Source organism: Protopterus annectens, chromosome 2.part1 (assembly GCF_019279795.1).
Source record: "Protopterus annectens isolate FY-2018-M chromosome 2.part1, PAN1.0, whole genome shotgun sequence".
NCBI lineage: Eukaryota > Metazoa > Chordata > Ceratodontiformes > Protopteridae > Protopterus > Protopterus annectens.
The window spans coordinates 1,851,079,618-1,851,105,087 of record NC_056729.1 but is presented as its reverse complement, the minus strand read 5'-3'; the positions used below and the strand labels follow the sequence as shown (position 1 = coordinate 1,851,105,087).

Below are 25,470 nucleotides of genomic sequence, written 5' to 3'. Positions count from 1 at the left end.
ATTTTCTTTTTTTGTTGACCAAGTTAATCCGCTAAACTGTTGGCCTGTTTCCCAGGGGAGGCCCAAAATGGCAATTATGCTGACTAGAGAACTTTTGGATTGGGTACTGGGAAACTTCCCCTATTCTTTGGAGGACTCTTTGAGAAGTGGTCACTAGATGGCACCAGTGATTACTAAATCCAAGCTATAGCCTGTGTTACTGAATCCAAGCTGTAGGTTGTGAGTGAAGAGGATATTCAGAAGGAGAGAATTTAGAAGGAAAAAATGCATTAAAGGTGAATACTGTGCCATCAGGGGAATCTGGATGACTGTCTTACAAAAAATGATGGAATCAGAAGTCATGCATTGGAGTGTTGTGATAGACAAAATATTTAGCAATGATGAAATGAGTGAAATACAGAAGGATGCTGTAAAATGATGCATACATTGTTTACAACATCCTTCTTTCTGCTCCTCCTATCCATAGATGGAGAAAGGGTATGTGTGTCCAGTGGCCAAACTGGTTTTAAAGGCATGCTGTTTGTTGGGCTGCAGGAAGATGGAGTGGAGAGTGGTAAACAGAGATCAGCTGAGAGCAGTGTTACCTGAGGAAAACTTATGCAGCAACAGCAGCAGCAGCAGAATGTTCCGGTGAAGGATTGCTGGAAAAACGTATGTACAGGTGGAGAGGAGACAGATGGAGCTGCTGACAGCTGGAGGAAAAGGCACATGGTGGAGGATGTAAACAAAGGATGAAAAGGTCTGTGGTGGGATGAAAACAAAGGATGAAAAGGCCTGTCATGAGGGAGAAAACAAAGGATGAAATGGCCTGTGGTAAGGGAGAAAGCAAAGGATGAAAAGGCCTGTGGTAAGGGAGAAAGCAAAGGATGAAAAGGCCTGTGGTGAGGGAAAAAGCAAAGGATAAAAAGGCCTGTGGTGAGGGAGAAAGCAAAGGATGAAAACACCTGTGGTGAGGGAGAAAACAAAGGATGAAAAGGCCTGTGGTGAGGGAGAAAGCAAAGGATGAAAAGGCCTGTGGTGAGGGAGAAAGCAAAGGATGAAAAGGCTCCTGGTAAGGGAAAAAACAAAGGATGAAACTGTCAGTGATGGGGGAGAAAACAAAGGATGAAAACGCCTGTGGTGAGGGAAAAAGTGAAGGATGAAAAGGCCTGTGGTGGGGATGAAAACAAAGGATAAAAAGGTCTGTCATGGGGGTGAGACCAAAGGATGAAAAGGCCTGTGATGGAGGAGAAAACAAAGGATGAAAAGGCCTGTGGTGAGGGAGAAAGCAAAGGATGAAAAGGCCTGTGGTGAGGGAGAAAGCAAAGGATGAAAAAGCCTGTGGTGAGGGAGAAAGCAAAGGATGAAAAGGCCTGTGGTAAGAGAGAAAGCAAAGGATGAAAAGGCTAATGGTAAGGGAAAAAGCAAAGGATGAAAGTGCCTGTGGTGTGGGAGAAAACAAAGGATGAAAATGCCTGAGGTGAGGAGAAAACAAAGGATGAAAACACCTGTGGTGAGGGAGAAAACAAAGGATGAAAAGGCCTATGGTGAGGCAGAAAGCAAAGGATGAAAAGGCCTGTGGTAAGAGAGAAAGCAAAGGATGAAAAGGCTCATGATAAGGGAAAAAGCAAAGGATGAAAACACCTGTGGTGGAGGGAGAAAGCAAAGGATGAAAAGGCTCACGGTAAGGGAAAAAGCAAAGGATGAAACTGTCTGTGGTGGGGATGAAAGTAAAGGATGGAAAGGCCTCTGGTGAGGGAGAAAACAAAGGATGAAAAGGCCTGTAATGGGGATGAAAACAATAAAAAGGCTTGTGATGGGGGTGAAAGCAAATGATGAAAAGGCCTGTGGTGGGGGTGAAGACAAAGGATAAAAAGCAAACAAGCAGGTAATTTCTTTCAGTCAATATTGTTATGCTTGTAAGATTCATTTTGTCTCATAAATACATATAGGGACTGAGCTTTTCTGTGAAATTATATTTTAGACATTTGCACTAGCAGGACAAATTGTTAATGAATGTGAATGGAGAAGTAAGGAAGTATTTATCAAAATTTCAATGTACCCTTAAAAAGACAATGCTACAATTTAAAAAGACTAAGACAAAACAAGTTTAAAAAGTTTTTCTAAGTTTATGTTAGAATGTGCATGATATTAAAAAAAGTTTTGAATAACAAAAAGTATGGAAGTGGGGTTGGAAGTTTATATAACTTTAAAAACAGAAAATAAGAAGTTGCAGCGCGTGCCAGAAGTGATAATAATAAATGAGAAAGAAAGGTGTATTACCTAGTGAGGCAGTCAAAAGCATGCTGTGAGGATGATTCGTATTTGATCCAGGATTGTACAAAATGAAGTTGTGGACACTGTGGGGAGTTTGGGAGTTTTGGGAAAAAGCTGTAAACAATGTGTTAGTATGAATATCCACCAATTTGACAAGAAAGAAATTGGTGAAAATAAGGAAGATCAAGTTCTTATAAAAGAAAGAGTAGAAGAGAACAATGACAGGATGGGGTGGGGTTGAGGAACCACAAGGTGAAGGTATAGAAACAGATAAACTAGATGAAGTCCAAAGATTGATTAATGCAAAAAAAGCTTATGGAAATGGAAAACAGGTTTGGGATATTAAATACAAGGAAGAAGAAGAGGTAGGTTTATAGCTCAGATGCCGTTGTGGGCCATTTTAATCCTGGCTAATTACCCCATGTGAGAATCAAACTCTGCACCTTGTGTGACAGAGTATGCATATGTCATTGTAAGTGAAAGAAAACATTTGTGAGGTTTGCCAGAGTTGCATCTTAATAAATATGTCCATTATGGTGGTGGTGGGTGAATTTAATTGCGATTTAAGAAAGGAGAAAGGGAAAAAAACATAAGATGTAAAAGTGATGAAATGGAAGAAGAGTGAAAAGGCATAAAGGGGAAGAGAGCACTTATAAGAAGGATTTACTTAAAACAGGAGATAGCTGCATACTTTTTTCAGAAGACATGAGAGAAATAAAAGATGGACTTAGAGAAGAAAACATCGCAGATTATATAGCTGCATGTATAATGACGAGAAGATGAAAGGGTAATAAAATAAGGAAAAAAGATTGTCAGGAAAAATTGCAGGAATAGAATTTCGTAAGAAGAAAGTAGGTAATTAAGAAGATGCTATTATGATGAGGATGCCATTTTATGGAAGTTTGACAAAGTGGTGAATGGCATTCAAAGAAAACTTTAAGATATATACTTAGAAATAAAGATGAAGTAAAGGAATAGGTAACATATAATGAGCAAAGAATTGTGAAAGAATACCTGAGAAAGGGTGAGTCTTTAAGAGAAAGAAAATAATTATCATGAATAAAAAATGGAAATAAGGATATTTAATTGAAATGTTATTTGAAAGGGAGAAAAAGAGTTTCCCCATTTTAGTTAAGAAACTAAAGTATAATGACAGAAAAACGAATGCCATGAAGAGTAAAAAGAGCAGTTCATGGTTAGATACTAGACTGTCAGTCTGTAGACTATTACAAGCCTAGCCAATAGCCAGAGGTCAGAATCCAGCCCTGCACCCTGAATATGAGAGGTAAGAACCTTAACCATTATGACAACCCCTCATCTTCATGTCAAGTCTTGTCATTGGCTGGATTTGAACCTGTGCAGGGAGACCCCAATGAATTTCTAATCGATCACCTTAACTAGTTGGCCACAACTACAGCTCTGCTAATATATAAACAAGACAAAATTATGAATATAGTTAAAATATATGTACAGAAAGAAAAGAAGGTGAAAAAGAACGCAGTAGAAGAAATGGAAATATGAAAGGAAAGAGTTAACGGGTCCTATAAAGGAAGAAAAAGAAACATCTGCACTGAGTCCATATGGATTAGGGTACAGTTTTATAAGGGAATATTAGATAATGACAATATGTTGTTTCCGGATACTGGCTAAGGCTCTTGCCACCCCTAAAGTGCCTTTTCTTAGGTGATGTCCAAAGACCAAATTACCATTGTAACAGCTATAAGTAAATGCAATCCGAGGGTCATGCTGCTCAACGCTAGAAGTCTAAATATCAAGATGCACTTGTTCAAAGCACTCCTCAAAATGGAAAACATCGACATTTGTGCTGTAATGAGACCTGCTTTAAAGCAGCAGAAAGCACCCCTGCACTACCAGGTTATAACTCATTCCACAACTTTCAGCCTCAGAACATGGACCAAAGCTCCAAAGGCGGTGGTGTCTCCATATTCATAAAGGATATGCACACCAACAGACTAGAAGCCCACCATAATGTATCTGAAATACTTCAGGTAAGGTACAACTAACATTGGGTAAGACTTTGATTCAAGTTGTAGCCTGCTATAGGTCCCCAACCATGTCCCAAGACTCTCACACTACGTTCCTAAGCACCCTGGAAACTATTAGTGTCCAAGCCAACACTCTCATACTAGGTGACTTCGACTACCCCTCCATCAACTGGGAAAACTACTCATGTACCAATACACTGGCCTAACGTTTCCTGGAATTCATCAATTCCAGTGCCCTGGACCAGCTCATTCTTACCCCCACTAGAGGAAGCAATATCCTTGACCTGGTTATTACTAACATGGGCAACTGTGGCTCTACACCAATAGTCAATTCCTCCCTGGTTAGATCCGACCACAAACTAATCACCATGGAAATCCACATCTCACCCACACCCCCTGCAAAGGTAAACACCATGAAAAACATCTCCAAAGCTGACTTTGGGCTCATAAAAACAGAGGTGGCTAACTTCATGGTACCCATGTCAATGGAAAATAGATGCATGACTGCCAAATCATACACCAATGCACTGTATGAACACATACATAAATGCATGGAACTAGCCATACCCAACACAACCAAGATGCTCTCCTTCAAAAAAAGGAAGCCAATATGGTGGTCCCTTGCCATTAATAAACTCTACAACAGAAGGAAGAAACTGTTGCAGAAAAAGGTGAAATCCCAAGACTGGAAAAACTCCCTTATTAGCCTCAACAAAAAGTTGAGATCTCTCATCAAAACCGTTAAAGCCAGCTATGAAGGTAGAATTGTGGCAGTCACTAAAAACAAGCACAAAGCCTTCTATAGTTATATCAAGAATCTCCACAACAATACCCAAGTTTGCCCTGAGTTACTGCACAATGGTACCTCCTGTACTGAGCCAACAGATATTGACAACATACTGGCCAACAGATTCAGTGCCAACTTTATCCCCCCAAAGGACCAATCACAATACCAGAGAAATGCCAGGCACCCAGTATTACTGCAGCACAGGTTAAAGCTGCATTGTCCAAGGTCATGAATACAGCTTCCATGGGACCTGACAATATCCCCGGCTGTGTTCCACATGAACTACAAAGTGAACTGGTTCATAGGTTCATAGGTTCATACTAGGCTATCTGCCCTAGGGCATTTATAAGCCTAGCCAGAGTGTGTGTGGCTTTCACCACCCCTTAGGATGAGAATACTATACCCATTAGTTTGCTGTGCCTCTGTCCAGCAGTGATACAGAGATGATTCCCGGGGTAAACCTACGATCTCCCATCCACTCGTCAAGATTTCTCTTGAACAGAGTCAGTGAGGGGCTCTGCCTCACATGGACTGGGATTCTGTTCCATAGTGTAGGGAGTCTCTGGGTGATGAATCTGTCCCTCCAGCACATCCTATTTATATCCGTGTTGAGGTTTAAGTCTCTTGCTCTCGTGGCTCTGGTGGATTTGGATTTTTTGAGGTGGAGCATGTCCATTAATTCGGGGTTGGACATGGCCTTGTATGTCAGGTACAGATCACCTCTGAGCAGACGGTATGCGACTGAATAGAGCTGGAGTTTCTTCAGTCGGGCATCGTATGACATATGTTTGAGCCCTTTATCCTTTTGGTGAGGAACTTTTGGGGTCTTTCCAACTGCTGCAGGTGTCGGGTAAGGTACATTCCGAACGGGGCGTTGTACTCAATCATTGGTCTGATAAGTGAAGAGTACAGGGGTACAATGACCTCTCCTGATCTGGATGTGAATCCCTTCATGATCAGGTGGGCAATGTAGAAGGTCTTCCTAACCACTTTGGCAATGTGAGTGTCAAAAGAGAGGTTACTGTCAACTTGGGTCCCCAGGTCCCTGATAACTTCTTCTGTGTTTAATGGATTACCACCTATGTGGTAATTAGGGGTTACCTTGTTTTTCCCTATACATTTTTTGGCATTTAGCTTAAGGCCATGGCTCTGGCACCAGTTATCCATTTCTATGAGACCTCTCTGGAGGATGTCTGTGTCTGATGGAGTGTCAATTATGGTGCCCAGTTTGCAGTCATCTGCAAATTTTGTCAGCCACAATCCCCCTGTGTTTGCCTGCACTTCAGAAAAATAAATGCCGAACAAGAGGGGGCCCAGGACTGAGCCCTGTGGGACACCGCTCGTGACTGGCTTAGAGTCTGACATGGCACCAGCAACTCTAACCCTGTGTGTTCTGTCCTTGAGCCAGTTTGCAACCCATCTTGTGACATATGGGTTTACATCTAAGCTGGTGAGCTTTTCTATGATGCCCGAGTGGGGTATTGTGTCGAGTTTGCTAGGTCAAGGTAGGCTGTGTGAACTGCCTTACCCTCATCAATGGCCTTAGTGACTGTTTGGAAAAGTCGACCAAGTTCAAGAGGCAGGATCTGCCCTTGACAAAGCCAAATTGGGTAGGATCCAGTGTCTGTAGGTCCCCAATGTCTTTATTTATGAGTTCCATTATGATCCTCTCCATAGCTTTGCAGACAAGGCTCGTCAAGCTTATGGGGTGGTAATTTCCAGGGTCCGTAGAAGCACCGCCTTTGTGGAGTGGGACCACAGTTGCCGTACGCCATTCTGGCTAAGATTAAACAGCAGCCTTATGTGTGGGTTTAGTTCCTCATTGAGTTCGTGTAGCACACAGCCGGGGACACCATCCGGTCCCATTGATGCTGTGTTTTTTGCTTTAGAGAGCAGCTCTCACCTGGGCATCTGAGATGTTTGGGAGGCTAGACTCTGGTGGGATAGATATTTCTCCTTTTGGGGGGAGGGAGGGGAGAAATTTGCACTGAACCTGTCTGCCAGTATGTTGGCAATGTCTGTGGGTTCAGTGATTTTTTTATCATTTTGGACTAATTCTGAGCATATCTGGGAGTTTCCACCCAGGTTTCTAACATAGCTAAAGAAGGCCTTATGATTGTCTTTTGTGTCATTAGCGATTTTTCTCTCAAAGTTGGCCTTGGATGATTTTATGAGTGATCGTAGTTTTTTTGCTAGTATTGATCAGAGATGCCTTCCCTTTTAGGGATTTTGCTCTGTCATGTAGTAGCTTTCTCCTCTTGTTGTAGAGTTTGTTTATGGCTGGGGTCCACCAGACCGCGCCTGCCTTTGGTGGAAAGGGTCTTGATTTTATTAGGGATTGCTTGATCCATACATTCCTGGAGGTGCTGGTAGAAGGCATTTGTAAGGGTTTCAGCAGCGTGGGTTGTGGTTTCCACTGGCTCGGGGGCCTTGAAGGATACCACTCCAGTCTTAAGAAGTGTGAAGTTTGCTTTTGAGAAGTTCTTCACTGTGGTCTTTTGCTGGGGGTGCGGGATGTGGATCTCCAGTGAGATTAATTTATGGCCTGATCACACCAATGAGGGGTATACCTGGGTTGTGGAGCATTTTGTCCCCATGTTTGTGATGATCAGGTCTAGTATATTTTCTCCTCTTGTGGGAATGGTGACTAGTTGTTCCATAGCATTTGAGTTTATGAACTCCAGGAACCTTTGGGCTAGGGTGTTGGGGCTTGAGTAATGTTCCCAGTCTATGTTTGGGTAGTTGAAGTCACCCAATATGATGGTGTTTGGAGAGACATTCATACTCTCCAGTGTCTGCAGGAAGGCTGTGTGGGTTTCCTGAGTTTGAGAAGGTGGTCTGTAGCATGTTACAAACTGTAGGGCAGTTTTACCTATGGTTAATTGCACCTGGATGGTCTCCGATGCTTTGTGCATTGCCACTAACCTGGAGGTGTGGGTATCCTTTATGAATATGGATACTCCTCCTTTTGTGGTTCATTTGGGGCCGAGCATGATATGAGGTATAACCTGATAGTGCTGGGGTGCTCTCAGGAGCCTTGAACCAGGTTTCAGTCACAGCACAGACATCAATGTTCTCCATACTGAGGAGGGCTTGTGCATCTTGAGGTTTAGACTTCTGGCATTGAGCAGTATTACCCTTAGTTTTCTCCATTTTTGTTTTCTAGGGGCGGTAGGTTTATCATTTCAGCCTTGCCTAAAAAAAGGCACTATGGGGGTGGCAAGAGCCTTTGCCAATATCCGGAAGCCCAGGGTGACAGGTGCAAGCCATCCCTTGTGAAGCAGCGTGGCTTGTCAAGCATGTCATCCCAGGCAGACAGACATTGGATCCCCTTAGAATGACACCAGTAATTAAGCCAATTATTAAAGCTGATCATTTTGTCTCTGTATTGTGGCATCATTCTTGGTGAGGGTAGGATACTGCTCAGGGTCAGGGTCATACCGGCCTGGGCTACATAATCTGAAAGCTCCTCTATGTCTCTTTTCATGTAGTCCAGAGAGGTACGTCTCAGGTCGTTCAAACCGGCATGGACAATGACTGAGTCATACTTGTACTTGCTGTGGAGTGACCTGAGTGCTTGTGTTATGTGGCGGATTCTAGCGCCTGACAGGCAGCTTACTGTGATCTTTTCCTTGTTCAGTCTGGTGAGTGGGACGTCAGTGTGTCTGACTATGGAGTCACCTATAACAAGTGTGTCTGGCATTGTGTTTGGCCTTAAGGGCTGCGACTGTTTAGCACACTGACTTTGAGAACTATGTGTTGCATGTCTTATGTCTTGAGGTGGCAGTTGCTTGGGTGTCTGCTTTGGGAGGCCTCTGTAGTTTTGGTAGATTTTTGATCAGTGCCTCCGAGTATGTCTTTGTGTGTTTATGTGTTTGTTTTGCAGTTGTGATAGTTCTATGTGAAACTGGGTTTGTGGTGTGTGTGGTTTCCTTCTCCTCCTGTCTGGTCTTGCCAGTTCTGAGTTGAGAGAGCTCAGCCTCCAGTTTGGCTATATAGTTGCATCTCTCACATGTATTTGTGTTTTGTGGGAGAAGGAGTGGGTTGTCTGTGTACATGAGGCAATTGTAACATTGCCTCAAGATGCCCAGATTCACCAGCTGAAAAGGAGAGGACGCTAGCAACTGACCCTTCGACATGCTAGAAAAAGTGAAAAAGTTTGCTGTGTAACTGAGTCAGAAGGGACCTATAGGGAAATGGGTACTCAAGGGGATTCTAGGCTAATGTAGTACTTTGTTTAGTATACAAGTACTTTACCTATATAAAAATGCTTTAGGAGCAAGTGCTGAGCTTTTGAGATAGAGAATAGACTGTTTATGCCCTGTTCAATCACAGCCTCACCTCAGGTTTTGTCCCTACTGCATTGCGCACTGCTACAGTCATCCCTCTCCATAAAGGTGGAGCAACTACAGATCCTGGGAATTATCACCCCATTAGCTTGACAAGTCTGATATGTAAGGCTATGGAGTGCATCATCATGGACATAATTAACAAGGATATAGGGAATCTCCAAACTCTATATCCCACGCAATTTGGTTTTGTGAAAGATAGATCATGCCTTCTCAACCTCGTTGACTTCTTTGAGTCAGTCACCAGAACTGTGGATTAGGGAAAGGCAGTTCATACAGCCTACCTCAATCTGGCTAAGGCCTTTGATACCATTCCCCAGTCAGGAATCATTGATAAACTCTTCGAACTAGGCATCGACCCCTATATCACTAGGTGGGTTGCAAACTGGCTCGCAGATAGAACTCACAGTGTGAAAGTAGGGGACTCCAAGTCAGACTGCCGAACAGTCACAAGTGGAGTCCCACAGGGATCGGTCCTGGGTCCTCTCCTTTTTGGCATCTACTTCTCAGAAGTCCAGGCAAACACAAAGGGACTCTGGCTGATGAAGTTCGCAGATGACTGCAAGCTGGGAGCCATTATTAATTCCCCAGGTGATGTAGACATCCTACAGAAAGGTCTCAGTGAGACCAATTACTAGTGTCAAAACCATGGCTTTAAGCTTAATGCCAAAAAAATGTGCCGTCATCCCCTTTGAGAAAAACTCACTTCCCACTAATTACCACATTGATGGGAGCCCACTGAACATTGAAGGCCTTATAAGAGATCTGGGGACACAGATTGACAGCAACCTCTCCTTCAACCACATTGCCACTGTGGTCAGAAAGTCCTTCTGTGTGGCACATCTCATTACCAAGAGTTTTACAACCAGGAAGAAAGAGGTCATCTCTGTCTACTCTTCTCTCAATAGGCCAATCATCGAGTACAATGTCCCATTTGGCATGTCCCTCACTAGACATATGCAACAGCTGGAAAGGCCGCAAAAGTACCTCACAAAGTGGATCCTTGGCCTTAAACACATGTCCTACAAGGACAGACTCAAAAAACTCCAGCTGTTCTCTGTCTCATATCATCTACTAAGAGGTGATCTCTGCTTGACTTACAAAGCCATGTCTGACCCAGCTCTGTTAGAAATGCTACATCTAAAGAAATCCCAATTCCTCCTCCGCACCACATGCTCAAGAGACCTCAACCTCATTACTACAATCAACGGAACATGCTGGAGGGACAGGTTCATAACCCACAGACTGCCCATGCTCTGGAATAGACTTCCCATACATGTCAAGCAGAACACCTCACTGGCCCTCTTCAAGAGAAATCTTGATGAGTGGATGGGAAATAGAAAGTTCACGCCAGGGATCACTTCAGTGGCTCTACTTGATAGAGGCACTGGAAACTAAAATCAGATGGCACAATTCCAGGGCACTTCTATGGGCTATTCTTGTAAAGGCTCCAGGGCCATTAGCCTATTACACACCTATGAATCTATGAACCTATGAACATATGTATGTGTATGGGTGTTGTTTAATAAAGAAGTTTTAGCTCAAGAGAATGTGGTCGTCCTTCGGAAGTGCTTACTTTTGGGTTTTAAAGTAGTGACTGTGTTTTGAGCAGTTTTTATCTCTTGTCTTTTTGTTTTATACATAAGATATTTACATGAGCATTGTGATTTACACATAGAGTTATACAATATGGCAGATAATAACATATGATTGCATAAGATATTTACATAAGCATTGTGGTTTAGACATGCAATTAAAAGTATAGCAGGTAGTAACATATGATTGTTGTTCATACAGTATTTTTAATAGAGATAATCATGAAGATGTGATGAAGATAAAAGAAGAAAGGAAAACTAAAAATACTAGCCAGGTTGTCAAAGGAGGAGAATATAGCCAAGTTCATATGAGGCTAATTGACATTTTAAGGGAAAGCTTTTCAACTTAGTCTAGGGGAGAGTTGGTGGGTATAAATGAGACATTGGCATCACTAAGTTTATACCTATAGCAATATTATCATCTATCTAGGTCTGTGTCTATGTTCAGCCATCGAATGGAAATTCCAGAATGGCTGAACATTGAACTTTATCCATCGAATGTTCATTCAACGAGTATTCATTTCATTGATGGGGAAAGTAACTCATTGGCCACCACTTCCCCATGTGCCCCACTGCAGTATTTCAAACCCACCCAGATGGGGGGCTTCACTCTCACACCCCCAACTATATATACCACCTCCAAGACTGTACTACAGTGGGGAAAAGTGCAGACAGGGAAGTGGTGGCCAACTGGTTACTTTCCCCATTGATGAAATGAATATTTGCTGAATGAACATTCGATGGATAGGGTTCGATGTTCAGCCATTCAATAGCTGAACATAGACCCTCTAGGTTCATAGGTAAGTTCTAGGCTAGATGACCTTGTGGGCCCTTTTAAGTCTAGCCAATTTCCATTTTTGTTCTCAAAATAATCTATGCCCTTTGGTTATAGATTGACCTATAGTTGATAATTATGTATTACTCCCTAATGAAAATAACTGGGATCATGCCATAGATAATTTGTGAGGAACCATGCATGGGAAAAGCATTTAGGAGCTGCCTGTGTCCATTAGTAGTACAAGGCACAGTCCTGGGATAAATTTTCTGTTTCCCATCCATAGATCTAAGTTGCACTTGAATATGGACAGGGATGAACTTTGTTTTATGTGGTTGGGGAATCTGTTCCACAGCAGCGGTATCCCCTGTGAGATATAAGTACCTATCCCTTCAAACCATTGTTTTGATGTTGCAGAAGAGGTTTATATCCATAGACTAGGTATTTCTGATACCATTTGACTTGTTGATGTGCAATGTACATCAGTACAGTACAGTACTGGGTCAGAAGATACCTTGTATGCCAGACACAGGTCACCTCTTAGCAGTCTGTAGGATAGAGAGTATAGTGACAGGGCTTTGCGTTGGTCCATGTAGGACATATTATTTAGGCCTTGTTTCACTTTTGGAAGACATCTCTTTGGGAATTCCATTTGTTGCATATGTCAGGACAGATGCATGATAACGAGGGCATTATATTCAGTGATTGGCCTAATGAGAGCTGAGTAAAGGGGGGGACAATGATATCCCAAATGTGGGCACAATCTCTTTTTTTATAAGCTGTGTAGTAGAGAAGGACTTTCTTACAACAAAGACATATGTTTGTCAAACGTTAGGCCACTGTCCACATAAGTTCCCAAATCCCGAACAACTGGGTCAACTCTTAGGGATGTATTGTCAATGTGGCAGTTCCTGGGGTAGATGTCTTATCAAAGGATGCAATAATGCATTGTTTGGCATTTAGTTTCAGTCCATGATTTTGACACCAGTTATTGAGACCAACCTTCCTGCAGGATGGTGAAGCCATTTGAGGATTCAGTGACTGCTCCTAGTTTGCTGTCATCTGCAAGCTTGGCTTTTACTTCAGGAAAGTAGATCCCAAACAGGAAAGGTCCCAGAACAGAACCCTGGGAGACTCCACTGGTGACTGGTCTCTTTGTGGAGGTAAATTCCCCTATTTTGATTATCTGCATCCTATCTGTGAGCCAGTCAGCAGTCCAGTAGGTGACATAGGGGTTTATTCCCAGTTTATTTAGCTTTCCTATTATGCCTGTGTTAAGCCACGGTGGTGCAATGGTAGTGTTGTTGCCTCACAGCAAGAGGTTTTTCCGTTCGATTCTCGACTGGAGCGCCTTCTGTGTGGAGTCTGCATGTCCTCCCCATGGTCAAGTGGCATTCAAAAGGCATGCATAGAATGGGCGTGCCTTCGTTGAAGGTTGGGCATCGAGCTGGCACCTCGCGCCCATAAAAAATCTACTGCCAATCATTAGCAGACCGGAGTTCTACTGTGGCGACCCCTAACCGGGAAAAGCTGAAAGAAGAACAAGAAGAACAATATTATGCCTGTGTCAAAAGCTTTGTCCAGGTTGAGGCCATTCAAATAGCATTATTCATGTTATTTCGCATTTATAGAAAATAAGTTGTGATAAAGAATGTCTGTATAACAAAAGCAAAGATGATGAGGGAGTAATATATGACATAAAAATGGTTATGGTGGAAGGGGTAGAGGATAAAAAGGTTGTGGAACGTATACATATATGAAAGTGAATATATGTTAATTATCTTATAAAATTTATAATGTATTACATAAAGTACAAATATAATGAATGTGTAAATAATGGAAGAATACTGGAAAAGTGCCGATACAATAATGCAGTCGCTACACTTTTCAGTAAGTGGCGTGGGATGTTTGAAATCCACCTGAGCTACTACTAACTCAAGCAGATGGTACCTCAGTTTAATGTTTCATCTGAAGGAAGACACACTCAGAAGTGCAGTATCCCCAAATGCTGCAATGCAGAGTCATAAATGGAAGAATGAATCTAGTCACCTGGGGTGGGAATAGAATCCATGGCCCTTTTATTTACCACCACTGAAGGGGATTGAGCTACCTGTTGAGCCACTCACTGTCACTGACTTGTCTGAAACATGGAGGTCATATTCAAAGTGGTGTGTGTTTCCTAGTGTTAAATATCATACAAAGCTGTCTGGAGGGATACTATCGCCTGGAGTGCTTTTTCCAGGAAATACTTACATGAGCAAAGGTTACAGTATTAAAACCATCTTAATATCACCAGTGCTTACTTAAATATCATGACCAAAGGTTATAGTATTAAAACCATCTTAATATCACCAGTGTTTACTTAAAGTATCATGACCAAAGGTTATAGTATTAAAACCATCTTAATATCACCAGTGTTTACTTAAAGTATCATGACCAAAGGTTATAGTATTAAAACCATCTTAATATCACCAGTGTCTACTTAAAGTATCATGACCAAAGGTTATAGTATTAAAACCATCTTAATATCACCAGTGTTTACTTAAAGTATCATGACCAAAGGTTATAGTATTAAAACCATCTTAATATCACCAGTGTTTACTTAAAGTATCATGACCAAAGGTTATAGTATTAAAACCATCTTAATATCACCAGTGTTTACTTAAAGTATCATGACCAAAGGTTATAGTATTAAAACCATCTTAATATCACCAGTGTTTACTTAAAGTATCATGACCAAAGGTTATAGTATTAAAACCATCTTAATATCACCAGTGTTTACTTAAAGTATCATGACCAAAGGTTATAGTATTAAAACCATCTTAATATCACCAGTGTTTACTTAAAGTATCATGACCAAAGGTTATAGTATTAAAACCATCTTAATATCACCAGTGTTTACTTAAAGTATCATGACCAAAGGTTATAGTATTAAAACCATCTTAATATCACCAGTGTTTACTTAAAGTATCATGACCAAAGGTTATAGTATTAAAACCATCTTAATATCACCAGTGTTTACTTAAAGTATCATGACCAAAGGTTATAGTATTAAAACCATCTTAATATCACCAGTGTTTACTTAAAGTATCATGACCAAAGGTTATAGTATTAAAACCATCTTAATATCACCAGTGTTTACTTAAAGTATCATGACCAAAGGTTATAGTATTAAAACCATCTTAATATCACCAGTGTCTACTTAAAGTATCATGACCAAAGGTTATAGTATTAAAACCATCTTAATATCACCAGTGTTTACTTAAAGTATCATGACCAAAGGTTATAGTATTAAAACCATCTTAATATCACCAGTGTTTACTTAAAGTATCATGACCAAAGGTTATAGTATTAAAACCATCTTAATATCACCAGTGTTTACTTAAAGTATCATGACCAAAGGTTATAGTATTAAAACCATCTTAATATCACCAGTGTTTACTTGAGTATCATGACCAAAGGTTATAGTATTAAAACCATCTTAATATCACCAGTGTTTACTTAAAGTATCATGACCAAAGGTTATAGTATTAAAACCATCTTAATATCACCAGTGTTTACTTAAAGTATCATGACCAAAGGTTATAGTATTAAAACCATCTTAATATCACCAGTGTTTACCTAAAGTGTCATGACCAAAGGTTATAGTATTAAAACCATCTTAATATCACCAGTGTCTACTTAAAGTATCATGACCAAAGGTTATAGTATTAAAACCATCTTAATATCACCAGTGTTTACTTAAAGTATCATGACCAAAGGTTATAGTATTAAAACCATCTTAATATCACCAGTGTTTACTTAAAGTATCATGACCAAAGGTCATAGTATTAAAACCATCTTAATATCACCAGTGTTTACTTAAAGTATCATTCCACCAAGAATGTAGCGTTTCCTAGAGTTACTCTTTTCTCTCTCTTGCATTGCCTAAATGTAGTATGTTGCCAGAAATCCTTCAGCTTTAGTGGTTTCAGTTTATTCTCTGTCATAGTTAGTATGACACAGATCATGAAAGTCCCACTATTCAATAGCAGATTACAGCAGGAACATCTTAGGCAGCTACCCAGGGCCCATAGCTTCAAGGGGAGCAATAAAAAACACAGATGAAAAAGGATTCCACAGCTGCTTTGAAATACAACACTGTCACTTATTTTTGCCATTTGTTTTACTTTTGTTAATAAATTTAATATTTGCACATTTACAAAAATAAATAAGTCACTAAACAAACACACTGGTGCAGAACACCAATTAAAAAAAGTCACCGCTTTAAAAGCTTTGATAAAATAACCTGAAAACATGGTGTGTCATATGATATCACTATCCATTAATATAGTGCTGTCAAAAACATTAAATGTTACTTATTTAAAAATGAGCGAAACAGTGCCCCATGATCTATAGCACTATAATTTCAATGTGGATAAGGAGGCAGGGAAATGATATATTAAAAGCACTGCATTCTTGGTATGCAAAATCAGAACACATCAAATTCAGTTTTCTATTTTTGTAAGTTAGCCTCCAGCGAGTGACATGTTCTGATTTGCATATGCAGAATGCAGTGCTTTTAACATGTATTTAGGGAGTCAGAAATGTTAAGTCTGCAACTGCGGCTAAGCCAACACCATTTACTATGCATACATGACAAGCGCTGAGACTCATTAAGCATGCATGCAACCAGACAAGTCTGCACAACAATTAGCTGCTTATTATGGCTGTATTGGGGACCAGCAGGTAGATCAAGGACCAAGTTGTGGTTGCAGAGATGTATGAGCAGCTGTAATAAATATTTATCAATCATAAACATTGAGGGTAATCTGTGTAAAAGCATGTAAAGCCTTTAATGGCTTAATGACCTGCTCTTCAGATATATAGGGTGGGGGGGTTGGGGGCAAGGTTTGTGATAAGTTTGGAGGGGATAAGGGAGTGACATTTTCACCAAATCTGTCCGCTAGCAGGTTTGCTATCTCTGCAGGATCAGTGTGTGTGTGTGTGTGTGTGTGTGTGTGTGTGTGTGTGTGTGTGTGTGTGTGTGTGTGTGTGTGTGTGTGTGTGTGTGTGATACCATTAGTCACTAGTTCAGCACATGCTTGGGCCCTAGCTTTTAAGCTACGTACATAGCTGTAAAAAGCCTTATGATTATCCCTAGCTGTGATTGCTAAGTTTTTCTCAAAGTTACCTTAGAGGATTTGACTGTCTTATTTGCTTGTTGATGCTGAGTAGGGTGATTTTCTATTGTTGTGGCCTCGCCTTAGTTTTCTTAGACAGCCATTTTTTGGATTTGTTGTAAAGTTTGTTGATGCTGTATGTCCACCAGGGCAGCTTTTTTTTTTTTTACTTGGGACTCTCACTTTGATTCTGTCTGAAACAGCTGAGTCTATACACTTATACAAGTGATTACACAGGGTTTAAGTATAAGCTTTGGTGTAGTTACCACTTCCAGCTGGGGGTGGGGCTTTGAATGTATTTATACCTTCCCCTAGGAGGGAATAGTTTGCTTTGGTGAAGTTTTTTTTAGTCTGACTTCATTCTTTGTGAGTTCTGGTGTTAGTGCCAGTTCGAAAGTGACTGATTTCTGGTCAGATTCTAATAAGGGTCCTGAAGTTTTGGTGGTGCATCTGTTTGACATGTTAGTCAGGACCAGCTGTAGTATGTTTGTTCCTCTTGTTGGGGTTTGAACAATTTGTTCCAGGGCATTTGAGTTAACAAAGTCAAGGAACCTTTGCGTTAGGGCTAGAGTAGGTTTTCCATTTAATGGTGGGATAATTGAAACTCCCCATGACCAGAGTGTTTGGCAGTATTTGGATTGACTCCAGTTTTGGTGAAGTAGGCCTCATGTGCATCATGACCTATGGAGGTGGATCCATAACTAGCTATGACTTGAATGGGGGTCTTACCCAAAGTAATCTGAACATGGAGTAACTCTACGGAGTTGTCCAGTCTAACTAGTCGGAGGTGAATTTGTGGAAGGCATTGTAGCCTTGCAAGGCTGGGGTACTCTCTGAGGTCTTGAACCAGGTTTCTGTGACTGCACAGACATCTACTTCCTCCAGTGATAGGAGTGCTTCCAGGGTGTGCAGTTTTTCATTTAAAGTCCTAGTGTTTAGCAGCATAACCCTTATTTTGTTATGGTTGACAATTTTCATGTTGGCAATTTTGTTTTTGAGACCTTGCCTAAAAAAAGCACTATGAGGGAGGTAAGAGCCTTTGCCAGCCGCTGAAAGCCTAGTGGTGGCAAGTGCAAACCACCTCTGGCAAAGCCGTAAGGTTTGTCAACCATGTCATCCCTGGCTGACAGAAACTGGATCCCCTTTGAATGACACCAAAAACTAAGCCAGTTATTGAAATCAATCATTTTTTGTTTATACTGTGTCATCATTCTAGGTGAGGGTAATATGCCACTCAAGGCTCGGGACATACCTGTCTGGGACATGTACTTAGAGAGCTCAATCATGTCTCTCTTCACATAGTCCAGTAAAATACATCTCAGGTTGTTCACTCCAACATGAGCCATGACAGAGTCATAATGGTACTTGTTGTTGAGTGACTTGAATGCATGTGTGATTTGACAAATCCTGGCACCAGACAGGCAGCTGACCATGACTTTTTCCTTATCTAACCTGGTGAGTGGGACATCCGTGTGTCTCATTATGGAGTCTCCAACGACAAGAAAATTTGGTTTTTTGAGTGTTATGCCTTAAGGGCTTGGTAGGTGAGACACTGGTGTTGCTATGTGTCTTGGGTGCCGTTGGAACTGTGTTAGGTGTAGCAATCTTTTGCTTTGGAGGTCTCTGGTGTTTCAGTAAGTTTTTTGAGAGAACCTCTTCATATGCTGATTTATGTGTTGGATGCATACTATGTGCATGAGTAGTGGTACTATGTGCATGAGTAGTGGTGGGTGAGTTGAGAACCTATTTTGTGTTGCTGCTTTGAGTGTGAGAGAGCAGGGATTCAAGATTTGTGCTGTACATACAACTCTCACACTCTATACTAGAGTGAGTTATTAGTATAGAGTTGTCAGAGTACATGAGGCAGTTGCTACCTAAGTCAACAAGGCTAGCAGGAGAAACTAGGATAGTGCAGTTGTCCATAATGCTAGGTTTGAAAAACTGTTATCACAAAGGGGTTGTTTTCAGGACTGATTTATGAGATGCCCTGCAGATGGGTATTTCTGACCATTTGGGCTGGTGGTTTAATAGGTCATAGCTTAAAAGCAATACTTCTTAGACACGAGATGTAGCAATGATGAGGACTACACTACTGTACTACAGATGTATCCATGGGAAAAAATGTCCAAATTATCTGTCCCTCTATGGCTCACAATTGCACAGCAATGTGTGGTGATGAGCAATGCCAAAACAAACAGAAACCCACTCAAATATGGGCCTTAAATACCAGAAGCTAAAAACATTAAAAATTTAAAAACTCAAAAGAAGCAATGAGGGTGCTTACTCCAAGCCCTAGACCAATCACCCATCACCAGACAGGTTCCAATCAGCACACTTCTCTCACAAGGGTGTATAAGGGCCCATTCCAATCAAAGATGGCTTAGAAAATGTGCTCAGAGTGCAACAGCCACTATAAACAGACACAGATGCAGCAAATCTGTATCTGGACTAATGTACAGCTACTAGCTACATTAATTAAGGTGGGATTCACTAAAATGTTTTAAAAAGGAAAAGAACAGCAAGGAGAAACTAAAAAATGCTTTAAACATCAAACAAATCAGTTATTTTAAACACTGCTTTGTGGGAAAACAGAACAAATGGAACAAATGCTTTGCAAACAATGAAAATAGCAAAAAAAAAAGCTTTGGAAAAGTGAAAACAGCCACAAAAATATGATTTAAAAGGCACAATAAGGCAGACAAATGCAATGCAAAAAGTGCAGTTTAGTTTACAGTATTTGGCTTAGTGGTAGGTCATACAGACCAGTGTTACCAAGGTCCTGGGTTCGAGACTGACAGTGGGAATTTATTACCTATGAACCTATGACAGAGGCACAGCAAACTAATGGGTATAGTATTCTCATCCTAAGGGCTGGTGAAAGCCACACACACTCTGGCTAGGCTTATAAATGCCCTAGGGCAGATAGCCTAGTATGAACCTATGAACCTATAAAATACAGTGTTAAATAAGGAGTGCACAATAAAAAGTGCAGTAAATAGTATAAACAAGCAAAAAAAGGGCAAATTATGTTTTTAGGCAGTTCAGAAGCCTCTAGTTGTCTGGTATCTCTGCTCAGATGTGCAGCTGGTAGACTACCTCAGTTCAACTCTGTTTAAACAAGCAGAAACCAGCTCAAACACAGGGCTTAAATACCAGATGCTAAAAAGTTAAAAAAAAAAAAACTTTAAAAAAACTCAAAAGAACCAATGAGGGTGCTTACTCCAAGACCTAGACCAATCACCCTTCACGAGACAGGTTCCAGTCAGCACACTTCTCGCACAAGGGTGCAGAAGGGTCCATTCTAATCAAAGATGGCTTAGAAAATGTGCCCAGAACACAATAGCCACTACAAACAGACCCAGATGCAGCAAACCTGTATCTGGATGATGCTGCAGCTACTAGCTACACTAATCTAGGTAGGAAACACTTAAAAATGTTTTAAACAGCAGAAAGACAGCAAGGAAACACTAAAGAATGTTTTAAATAGCAAACAAATCAGGTATTTAAAACACTGCTTGGTGTGAAAATAGAACACTGAAAAATAACAATTACTTTGCAGACAGAAAAATAGCAACAAAAAGCTTTGCAATAGTGAAAACAACAAAATATGATTTAACAGGCACAGTAAGTTAAACACATTGGGAAGCTCAAAAGCCTCTAGTTGTTAATAGATGACTGAGTTTATCCACTAAAACCATGGCTTATGACTCCATTCAGAGCCCCACGTACAACTGCTGAGGATTCTTTCAACAGAGTGCACACCCTGATGGAAAACACCACTAAGCAAGTGCTTGGCATGCTGAAATCATGATGCAGTCAACAGAGTGCACACCCTGATGGAAAACACCACTGAGCGAGTGCTTGGCATGCTGAAATCATGATGCAGTCAACAGAGTGCACACCCTGATATAAAACACCACTGAGTGCTTAACATGCTGAAATCATGATGCAGTCAACAGAGTGCACACCCTGATATAAAACACCACTGAGCGAGTGCTTAACATGCTGAAATCATGATGCAGTCAACAGAGTGCACACTCTGATAGAAAACACAACTGAGCAAGTGCTTAACATGCTGAAATCATGATGCAGTCAACAGAGTGCACACCCTGATACAAAACACCACAGAGCGAGTGCTTAACATGCTGAAATCATGATGCAGTCAACAGAGTGCACACCCTGATACAAAACACCACTGAGCGAGTGCTTAACATGCTGAAATCATGACTTAGTTTTGACACAGTGCACATCCTGATGCAAAACATCATAGAGTGATTGCTTGGCATGCTGAAATCATGATGCAGTCAACAGAGTGCACACCCTGATACAAAACACCACAGAGCGAATGCTTAACATGCTGAAATCATGATGCAGTCAACAGAGTGCACACCCTGATACAAAACACCACTGAGCGAGTGCTTAACATGCTGAAATCATGACTTAGTTTTGACAGAGTGCACACCCTGATGGAAAACACCACAGAGCGAGTGCTTAACATGCTGAAATCATGATGCAGTCAACAGAGTGCACACCCTGATACAAAACACCACTGAGCGAGTGCTTAACATGCTGAAATCATGACTTAATTTCGACAGAGTGCACATCCTGATGCAAAACATCACAGAGTGATTGCTTGGCATGCTGAAATCATGATGCAGTCAACAGAGTGCACACTCTGATAGAAAACACAACTGAACGAGTGCTTAACATGCTGAAATCATGATTTAGTTTCAACAGAATGCACATCCTGGCACAAAACATCACTCAGCGAGTGCTTGCCATGCTGAAATCATGATGCAGTCAACAAAGTGCACACCCTGGCACAAAACATCATTGAGTGAGTGCTTGGCATGCTGAAATCATAATGCAGTCAACAGAGTGCACACCCTGATGGAAAACATCACAGAGTGAGTGCTCAACATGCTGAAATCATGATGCAGTCAACAGAGTGCACACTCTGTTACAAAACACCCATAAGCGAGTGCTTGGCATGCTGAAATCATGATGCAGTCAACAGAGTACGCACCCTGATGTAAAACAACACCAAGCGAGTGCTTAACATGCTGAAATCTTGATGCAGTCAGCAGAGTGCACCCCCTGATGGAAAACACCACTGAGCAAGTGCTTAACATGCTGAAGTCATGATGCACTCAATTGAGTGTACACCCTGACACAAAACACCACTGAGCAAGTGCTTGGCATGCTGACATCATGATGCAGTCAACAGAGTGCGCACCCTGATACAAAACACCACTGAGCGAGTACTTGGCATACTGAAATCATGATGCAGTCAACAGAGTGCACACCCTGATGGAAAACACCACTGAGCGAGTGCTTAACATGCTGAAATCATGATGCACTCAACAGAGTGCACACCCTGATATAAAACACCACTGAGCGTGTGCTTGACATACTGAAATCATGATGCAGTCAACAGAGTGCACACCCTGGCACAAAATACCACTGAGCGATTGCCTGGCATGCTGAAATCATGATGCAGTCAACAGAGTGCACACCCTAACACAAAACACTTGGTATGCTAAAATCATGATTCAGATGTCTGGACACACTGGGGGGTGCACTGCAATACACACCGGAAAAGGCATCACAAATGGTCACTGTATGTGCCATGCTTCACAACATGATAACATGATAACATTACATTATTGTGGACTACTAGCCATAGATGTGGGTGACCCACCCCAAAAATCCCAGATGTCTAACATGGAACTATCAGTGCTGTTATAAGAAGATCAGGAGGACACAAAGATGAGAACAACCAGGCATGGGTATCAGAGGCGGTGGCTGTATATGGTAGCTTAGGCAATGTGGCAGCAAATAGCTCAGAACTTTGAGATATGACATGCCGCAGTGATATTCACCAAGTGGTGCCCCATTATAATATGACAGCTGACAATTACAATAGCATCATTGTCCATAAAGAGCATCATACATTCCAGAATGACATCTTATATGACACTGATTATGCGCATATGTGCACAAAAGAAAGGAATGCATGTGGATGGGCATAGACTACTAATCACTAATGGACTACTGTAGGTAAGGTGCACTACCAACAGTGACCATACCTGAATTTGTATGGCATGCATATTGTGCAACCAACATGTCAGTATACTTGTAATGAGTGTGTGTGTGTGTGTGTGTGTGTGTGTGTGTGTGTGTGTGTGTGTGTGTGTGTGTGTGTGTGTGTTACAACATAAATACATGTACGACTATGTCTATTGGAGTATGTATAGGTGGGATGTAGTATAAGTGATGGAACTACAGCTGGGGGGTGTATGATAGTACCAGTATGTGGGGTGTATGAAAGTATCAGTATGGAGGGGGGTGTATGACAGTATCAGTATGGGGGTGTATGATAGTAACAGTACGGTGGGGGATGTATGATAGTATCAGTATGGGGGTGTATGATAGTATCAGTATGTGGGGGGTGTATGATAGTATCAGTATGAAGAGGGGTGTATGATAGTATCAGTATGTGGGGGGTGTATGATAGTATCTGTATGGAGGGGTTGTATGATAGTATGAGTATGTGGGGGGTATGAGTGTCAGTATGAGGGTGTATGATAGTATCTGTAGGGAGGGGGTGTATGATAGTATCAGTATGGAGGGGGTGTATGATAGTATCAATATGGGGGTGTATGATTGTATCAGTATGGAAGAGGGGGGTATGATACTATCAGTATGGGGGTGTATGATAGTATCAGTATGGAGGGAGTGTATGATAGTATCAGTATGGGGGGTGTATGATAGTATCAGTATGGAGGGGGGTGTATGATAGTGTCAGTATGGGGAGGTGTATGATAGTATCAGTATGGATGGGGTGTATGATAGTATCAGTACTGGGGGCTGTATGATAGCATTAGTATGGAGGGGTATGTGTGATATTATCAATATGTGGGTGTATGATAGTATCAGTATGGGGGTGTATGATAGTATCAGTATGGATGGGGCTGTATGATAGTATCAGTATTGGGGGCTGTATGATAGTATTAGTATGGAGGGGTGTATGATAGAATCAGTATGGGGGTGTATGATAGTATCAGTATGGAGGGGGTGTATGATAGTATCAGTATGGGGGTGTATGATAGTATCAGTATGGCAGGGGTGTATGATAGTATCAGTATAGGGGGTGTATGATAGTATCAGTATGGGGGGGTGTACAATAGTATAAGTATGGAGGGGGTGTATGATATACCAGTATGGGGGGTGTATGATAGTATCAGTATGGAGGGGGTGTATGATAGTATCAGTATGGGGGTGCATGATTGTAGTATGTGGGGATTGTATGATAGTATCAGTATGGGGGATGTATGATAGTATCAGTATGGAGGGGGGTGTATGATAGTATCAGTATGGAGCTGTATGATAGTATCAGTATGGAGGGAGGTGTATGATAGTATCAGTATGGAGGTGTATGATATTATCAGTATGGAGGGGGGTGGAGGCTAGTATCAGTATGGAGGTGTATGATATTATCAGTATGGAGGGGGGTGTATGATAGTATCAGTATGGAGGGAGGTGTATGATAGTATCAGTATGGGGGGTGTATGATAGTATCAGTATGGAGGGGGGTGTATGATAGTATCAGTATGGGGGTGTATGATAGTATCAGTATGGGGGTGTATGATAGTATCAGTATGGGGGTGTATGATAGTATCAGTATGGGGGGTATGATAGTATCAGTATGAACTATGCCTATGTCTTAGGAATGTGTTACTGTGTAGGATGTGAGGCTGAAAAGCATACAGCAGCTGCAATAATAACACTAGGGTAAGGTGTGCCAACAAAGCCACATGTCTGACAAGGGACATACAAGTCTTACATGCCAGAAATGTCCTGGCCTGTGACATGTAACCCAGCAGTATAATACACATGTGTTTGCAACAACATGACTTATACAGCTACATATGTAATGTAATACAATATCACATTGATGACAGGTATGACATATAAGCCATTGGATACTTAGCAGTGCATCACTAAAGTCTTGTTATGCATGGAAGTGTATCTATAAGCAGGTATGGATGGAAAAGCAGACATGATTATTATTGTAAATGACACATATAACAAAGTTACAAAAAAAACTGCAGATACAGGATGTGTTGACGTAGGTGCAGTGGCATTACCACAGTAAAGACCACATGTAGCATCAGCACATCACCTTAAGTGTACCTGTGCATGTGATAGTAGCAGTAACACAGTAATGTTGTATGATGTAAATAAATGATGTACCCAATAGGTTGCACAATGATGATATTAACATGTGGTTGGTGTATATCAGCTATGGATGGGAAGTGAAATCGAGACATCTGAACACCATGGTACATCCATGCAAATGCTAGTGTAGAACAGTACAGAGAACCTGGGGATATATGTATAACATGAAACAACATATTGACAGTCAGTCATGTGAGCCATACAACAAGAGGCAGCCTGTGGCATTACACATGTCATACACAACTGACCTGTAGAATATATAGTGGCCAGCACAGCTGTCATCATTGCTACAGGGTTAG

The 25,470-nt window shown here is 41.3% G+C and overlaps 1 protein-coding gene across 2 annotated transcripts in view; it reads right to left on the bottom strand.

Annotated features, from left to right (window-relative positions):
* The window catches only part of LOC122794665, a 511,163-nt gene that overhangs the window by 385,340 nt on the left and 100,353 nt on the right, over positions 1–25,470 (bottom strand). The window lies entirely within an intron of this gene.